The following is a 7,985-nucleotide window of genomic DNA, read 5'->3' on the forward strand; positions in this document are numbered from 1 at the left end:
GACAAGTTGCAGAGGCCACGGAAGGAAGAGGAGAATCGAGTCAATTTGCGGAGGTAAAGGCTGTCCAGCTGGCCCTAAACATTGCTGAGCGGGAGAAATAGCCAGTGCTTTACCTCTATACTGACTCATGGATGGTGGCCAATGCCTTATGGGGGTGGTTGCAGCAATGGGAGCAAAACAACTGGCAGCGGAAAGGTAAACTTATTTGGGCCGCTGAACTATGGAAGAACATTGCTGCCCGAATAAAGAACATGGTCCTAAAGGTGTGTCACGTAGATGCCCACGTGCCCAAGAGTCGAGCAACAGAGGAGCAACAAAATAACCACCAGGTAGATCGAGCTGCCAGAATTGAGGTGGCTGAGATAGACCTGGATTGGCAGAATAAGGGAGAGTTATTCCTAGCTCGGTGGGCCCATGAGACCTCAGGCCATCAAGGCAGAGATGGAACAGATAAGTGGGCTAGAGACCGAGGGGTGGACATAACTATGGACGCTATTGCGCAGATCATCCATGATTGTGACACCTGTGCCATGATCAAACAGGCCAAGAGGATGAGACCTCTCTGGGGGGAAGGGCGATGGGAAAAGTATAAATATGGGGAGGCATGGCAGATTGATTATATCACCCTGCCAAAGACTCGTAATGGTAAGCATTATGTACTCACCATGGTGGAGGTAACCACCGGGTGGCTTGAGACATATGCGGTACCCCATGCCACTGCCAGAAACACCATATTAGGCCTAGAGACACAAATCCTGTGGCGACATGGCACCCCAGAGAGGATCGAATCAGACAATGGGACTCATTTCAAAAATTCACTGGTGAGCACTTGGGCCAAAGAACATGGCATCGAGTGGATCTATCACATCCCCTATCACGCACCAGCCGCTGGTAAGATCGAGCGCCACAATGGTTTGCTGAAAACCACGCTGAAAGCGATGGGTGGTGGAACATTTAAGAACTGGGAGAAACATCTAGCAGAAGCCACCTGGCTGGTAAACACCCGAGGATCAGCCAACTGAGACGGCCCTACACAGTCCAACTCCCTGCGTACCGTGGAGGGAGACAAGGTTCCTGTGGTGCATGTAAAGAATATGCTGGGAAAAGCGGTTTGGGTCCTTCCAGCCTCTGGAAAGGGGAGGCCCCTCCGTGGAACTGTCTTTGCACAGGGACCTGGGTGCACCTGGTGGGTGATGCAGAAGGATGGGGATGTTCAGTGTGTGCCACAGGGAAATTTGATGCTGGGGGAGTGCAGCCTGTGATTCCATGTGTGTGTATATATATATATATATATCTGTATGTACATATGTAATGCATGTTAACTACTGTTCTGTTTATATGTTGATAAAAGTTAGGCATGATGTGATGATGTGTAATAAGGGGTGAAATGTTATGGTTTTGCAATTTGGTTTGTGTTGGTATTCCACATCAGAACAACATGCCTCATAATGGGAGTAAAGGGGACAAGTTTTTTTTCTGTGAACTGCCTTAATGGGCATGTGGGGAGGGGCACCGGAAGGGAAGTGAGGAAGGGGACGGGGTTACTGGCCCGGCTCCCTGCAAGGAGACAACGTGGTCAGAGCTTCCTGCCTTCCACAGCTCCACCGGTGAGATTGGGGACTTGGTATTCTCTTTGTTGAAACTCTCTTGTTGTTGTTTAGTGTTATTAGGTTATTAAACTGCCATTCATTCTCAGATCACCTTTTTTTCTCCCTCATTTTTTGTTAGACCTAATCGTAATCTCCCTTCCCTTCCCCGTCTCCCTAAACGCACGTGAACGGGCCGGGCCGGGCGGCGCCGCACTGCCGCTAGAGAAAAGGGGGGGGGGCTTTTGTTCCTGCTGCCCCGGGTTTGTGCCCACTGTCCCGGAGTGAGCTCTAGAGAGAACTCCGTGACACCTACAACAGCAAAAATAACTTCTAGTTCTAATTTTCAATCTTTAAAAGTTGCCTTGGCGTTTATAAAAAGGCATTCCCATTAGCTTTGGAGTGTTCACCTGAAAGAAGTGATTGCTTTTTCCTCAATTCAGTCTCAGACTAAATATGTGCTACACTTTTTGGCATTTCTGGGATCGCTTTCGTGAAGGGATCTTGAAAACTGTCCTAGTCAGTTACACTCCCTACTGGGTTTGTTTGTGTAAACACACACAAAAAAGCTTTCTCTGTCTGGTGTTCTGCCCTGATGTTGTGTGCTGGGCGCTGCACTGAGATGAGGCAATTGAGCTTTTTCCTATAGACTGAAGCCAAAGGTGTCTGTGATCTCTTTGATATTTCAGATGCTTTAGTTTTTATTTACGCACTTTGTCACTCCGACAGGAAATTCTCCAATGACTCAAACAGTTAAATACCATTAGAAGGATTTACAGCTTTAAACAAAATCTTTCCATCTGACTGGGAGCTAACTCAGGCCCAAGCTACTGAGATTTCAGAATGTTTTTAAATTGTGGCATAATAAATATCCAAAGACATTTCTCATTTCCCAAGATGGTCATGTTTTACAAATGTTCAGATTCATCTTGATTTGCACAGAAATGTTAAGGTCCTAGTTTTTCAATTTTAATTCTGCAGTTTTATAGGGTTTAAGTCTGAAATTCCATTCATTTAAGGAGGGTCCACAAAAGGAAAGATTCAGAATATAATTTTCTACAGGTATTCAGTTGGTTGTTTCCCAGGAAAACACTCAGCTAGCAGAGTGCTGTAGGTAACAGAAGAGTCCTACTATCTTTGTACTTCCATCTTATTCACTCTATATTACCATGTGAATTAATACGTATTTAGCAGTGTTTTGCTTTTGGTGGTGTGGTGCTGTACATGCAGAAAAGGATAAAGTATATGGCTTACTCTCCTCTTTGTACTTTATGAGAAATATGGCTGCAGGAAAAACCCACTTAAAAAGGTTAAGTACAGCTTCATGTTCCTTTATGCTGTTACAGAGTGTTTTTGTGTGCAGTTAAGCAGTTGCGATGTCCCACCCCAAGAATCCTACTTCATTTCACTGAATGAAAATTCATCAGGATAACAGAGGCCAGGTCAGGGTAGAAGCACTTAGCTGCACTGGCATGCGTGCTGTGCCTTGGAAGTGTTCACCCAAATGTTCACATGCTGTGGACATGACTCTGTATACAAGCCTCAAGACAAAGTCTTGGCTAAATATCAGATATTTTTCTCATTGTGAAGACAGGAAATCCTGGGAACTAAAATCATATTCTCCTATGACATTTGTAAACACAATGGTAATTTTGAAGGTTGGCATGGATGATTTTCAGCTTTCAGCTCTGGATCATTTCATGCATTTTTGATTTTTTAAGGAGCACTTCATTGCACAGATTCATGGCAGGCATTTGCTGCTTCTTCGCTCTGAAGAAGTTATGACTCTTTAACTAGGAATATAAATGTAGCATAATGCATATTGAGAGACCCAAGTGAAATGTACTGGGAGGAAAAAAAGGGTAACAGCATATTAAATCAAATTTTCCGTCTGTCTTGGGATATTTAGTGGAGAGCAGATTTAAACTGTTTTGACTCTTTTGACCTTTTTACTCTTATACTCAAATAGTACTGTAACTCCCTTTATATTTGTTTTTATATCTTTGTATAGTACACTTGTTTTTTTCAACAGATGTTGATACAGTTTTGAAAGGTGATGCTCAGTGAAGATCCTCGTGTTAAAGTGTAACTCTCTACTTGTAAAGTGTAATTATCTTCTAAAGGGATAGCTGCATATGATTCATTATCTTAGTGCTTTTTATTGAATGAACTACCCACAGGTAGGTGTAGATACTCTTTTCCCTGCCAAACATTTTGCCTTTGATAGTAAAATGGCATAGATCCTAATGGTTGGCTTTAACAGGTCACTATCTGTGATTAAGTCTGACATTTGTTGCTGTTTAAGTCTTGGATATACAAGAAATCTGAAGGAGGAAAAAAGAAAAAGCTGTTTATACCTCCAACTTTCAAGGCAGGTTTACGTTCTGCCATCACTGTGAACATTGGTTGTAGTTTGTAGCTTGGCTGCATTGCAGCGTGCAGGGCCCTCCCTCAGCTGGCAGACTTGCATTCACTTGCAGTTGCATGAGTTCAACTGATTTTAGCACAATTAGAGAAGAAGAGATTTTCATATGTACGTTAAAAGTTAGCACATTCCTAGGCTCGATGTCAGCGTCACGTTGGATGATGCTGATGCTTTTAGCTTGCTTACAGTGCAGGTATCTCAGGGAAATGCAACAAACTCACACCCTAAAGCATCACACATTTAAACTTACACCGGGGATTTCTTCTGGTTTTGATGTGCCTGTGGGCAGAGCAGTAGGAAAAAATGAAGCCAAGTGAGTAAGAAACTGCAGTGAAAGGCTCAAATGATTTTAAGGTGAAAAGCACAAATAATGTTTTTTTAAAAGCTGAGTGGTAGGTGGAAGTTGTGCCCAGAATGGAACAGCTGGTTTCATAGAGCTTTCAGATGAGCTCTGTGGCAGGATTATGATGCTGTATTTCTAATAATCAGGCAGCTGTCTGAAAACATGAAATAATGACTTTCTGAGCAGACACCTTTTTCATTTTACACTTAAATTGGAATAGTATTTATGTTCTGGATGCACCTACCATCATTTTGTAGATCAAGAAGCCACTTTTATAAATCTCTTAATGCAAAGTACAGCATGACACGTACAAAAAAGAGTTAGAGACCTTATTTATACCTTATTTTATTTACTCCTGTAAGTCCTGGTGCTTTATGAACCTCAAAGGAAATCATTGCTGACTTGTTTGTGGATTTTGCATTTCTGCAATTTGACACGTTGCTGTTAATGCAAGCAGCAAGGCCAGGCTTCGAAGGAAGATTTGTAATATGTGAGATTTCTATGTTTTTGATCTACATTTTTGCAGTAGAGCACTGTAATGTGTGCTGTCTGTTGGGCTACCAGAGGGGCCGATCCTTCTGGATTTCCTGGAGCCTGGACAACTCCTGACTGCTGCATCGCAGTGCCAACAGAGCTGAAGGCTCCAACTTCCAGTTGTTTGCCTGAGGACTCTGTGATTTATTTATTTAAGTGCATAAACTGTCCCTGTCAGGAACAGATTGTAGGTTATAGCTGCTCTAATGTGAAATGTTTTATGCTGGACAAACTTCTTTTCAGTTTTGAGGAGCTGCAGTCAGCGGGGGATTCTTGCCTGGGATCTCTTGCAGAACAGGGTGTGCTTCCATCCTCCTCTTTCCTTCTGTGACCAGGGAATTGTTGGTTGTTTTTTGCAGCAACATGAACCGTGAAGACCAAAATGTGCTGCATATGAAAGAAAGGGAAAGGCGAAATCAAGAAATCCAGCAGGGTGAAGAAGCCTTTCCACCCAACTCTCCTCTCTTTGCTGAACCATACAAAGTTGTGAGTTTCTGCCATTTGTACAAATGTGTTTTTATGTTTTGTAGTGGAAATTGTAGGGAAATATGTGCTACAAATCTGTTTATATCTGAAATCTTTTCAGGTCCCAGTTGTCACCTTAACCAGCATTTAAGCAAGTATTGAAACTAAGGATGGACAGTTAGTTACTAATCATCTCCATAGGCAGATTTATGCTAATACTTATGAAGCAGGGACTATTTTCAAGGGAGGAAAGGGATAATGAGACAAGATAATTTATTTTTTGAAAAAACATTTTTTCTGCTTCTGCTGCAGTGGTCATTAAGTGGTACCATTGAAGGTTTTCATTATACAGTTCAAAACTCACTTTGAAAACAAAGCCATTCCCTTATCTCTGTTTTGTTTGCGGGTGGTCAAACATTGCAGCTGAAGACTTTTCTCCCTCAGGAGGGAAGTTGCGAGTTTTTTGATTCCTGTCTTCCCTTCTGTTTGCTGTGCCTGATAACTAAAACCTACAAGTATGAAGCTAACTAAAGCTGGTTGGGATACAGTAAAACTGATTTGAAGGGCAAAAAAGAAACAACAGAAAAAACTCCAACTGGTTTTTCAGGAAAGAACCCCTATAACTGTGTTGGCAACAAGTTATTCCAGTATAAATACCAATTAAAAATTACATAACTGAGTGGTGAGGTTGAGCTGATGTTATTTTACTGCTAAGTAAAGCGTTGTCTGACCAATACATTATAGACTTTAAGGTGACAATGTCTACAGTTCTTAAAGTCTTCCATGCAGCTCACCTATACATTCTTTGAAGCACTGGTTAGTGTTTCAACTGTTCTTGGTCAATTTAAGTGGTGCTGTACAGAAGTACTACTTAAAATTCCTGTTGAAACTTGGCTGAAGGCCTAGAATTTGGCTGCAGATTAAATAAATCCACTTTCTTTGCCCAGAATGAGAATTGGAATATAAGAAAATAACAGAAATGAGTTTGTGAAGTGATTGATCCATTTATTTGAAGTCAGCTGTAATTCATCTGCCTCTCAGGGGAAAGAGGAAATTTGAGGGAGAAAAAGATGAGCAGAGGGAGGGAAAGAACTGCATTACTGTGGTTGGTTGGGGAGAATTGGGTCACTGTGACTCTTTGTAGGGGTTTAAGATACAGGGATCTTCAGGCCATTTAATTAGTATTTTTCACTTGTGTGGCTGCTTGCCTGTTTCCTTCACCTTCTAATGCATGGGACTAAAAACTCTATTGACTGTGTAGATTTTAACAACGGCTTCATTTTTTAGAGAATAAGCATGGATTGGGCATCAATAGACACTTTTCATTTGGCTTTCTTTCTATCAAAATAAGTGTAAACTGTCAAAATAAGTATGAAGTATTGCAAAGTATTTTGGTCTTTTTCCTTCTCTTCTCTGCCTGTAGGGATTTAGTCATTATTTTCTATGAACAGGTGTCTTCTCAGCCTCTGCTAAGACAGTGGTAATCTCCTCTGTATAGGAAATCCTATTTGACGTGCAATCAAGAGGGCAGTTTTAAAGGGGCCTGTATGCAGAAGAACACATAGAAGTGGTTTTTTATTTGCTAATGGCAGTTCTTTCATTCAGCCCTTGGTAGTCTTTGATAAATAGATATGGCTGACATTTTAGTTTGCTTCCTTTCACCTGCCTCCCTAAAAAGCAATGCTTTAAATAATGCTTTTCTTAGAGTTCTGTGTCCTGGGTGTTTTTGTGTCTTCCCAGGCTGAAGGATAAATCTTCTTCACAGATACTTTGTTGGCCATATGAAATAAAATGAGAAAATGATAACTGGGCAAAGTTGCATTTAAATTTGATCAAAGATTTTAATAGAGTTGTTAGTTACTTCTTTGTTTGAAGCACACAGACAGACTACTTTTTAAGTTATCCAGCTTTTCAACATTTAAGAATTCAGAGCAGTGTGTGAATGGAGCTTTCCAAAAGGCTCCGACTACAACTCATGGTTGCTTTTTGGCCAAATGTTCCAGGCTGTGTGTTGTAAGTGCACATCCACCAAAGTGCCACAGGCTGACAGAAGGTTGGATGGTCCTGGTACTGTCACTGCCTGGGTAGCCCAGAGCTATGGGCAGCTTTGGTGTCAGCAGCCTGTGTTGCCTACGTTCTTCTCTCAGTGGCTGTTTGATTCAGGGGGGGAAAGAAAGTGTGCAGAAATACAAAGGCCTTTGTGCTGCAGATAGGAACTGCATAATATTGCACAGCCTTGTTGACGTCTGAACACAAAAGGGAGGCTGTGTTTTTCTTTCTGAATCTGTCAACCTTGGATTCTGTTTCTTCACAAAGTTTGCAAAAAAATTCCATGTATGGCTGCCCTGAGCCTTTCAACTTTCTGCCAGCCTATTTATTTTGTGTGCGTACATCTTAGCCATGGAACTTTGTCAAATTCTCTGTTTCCAAAGTCTGTAATTTCCTCTGCCTTCTCCCCTCTGTCATTCTTGGCAGTGGGATTTCTCCAAATTCCAGCAAGTTAGTGAGCCGTAGGCTTGTACAGCCTAGACCCGGAACAGAATTCAGAAGGCTGAACACAGCGCTGGTTTACTTGAATCAAGCCACACTGTTCTAGAAAATCTTATTCTCCTTAACTTTCTATTTATTTACA

Source organism: Coturnix japonica, chromosome 37, assembly GCF_054131305.1.
Source record: "Coturnix japonica strain WE chromosome 37, WE-NBRP24, whole genome shotgun sequence".
NCBI lineage: Eukaryota > Metazoa > Chordata > Aves > Galliformes > Phasianidae > Coturnix > Coturnix japonica.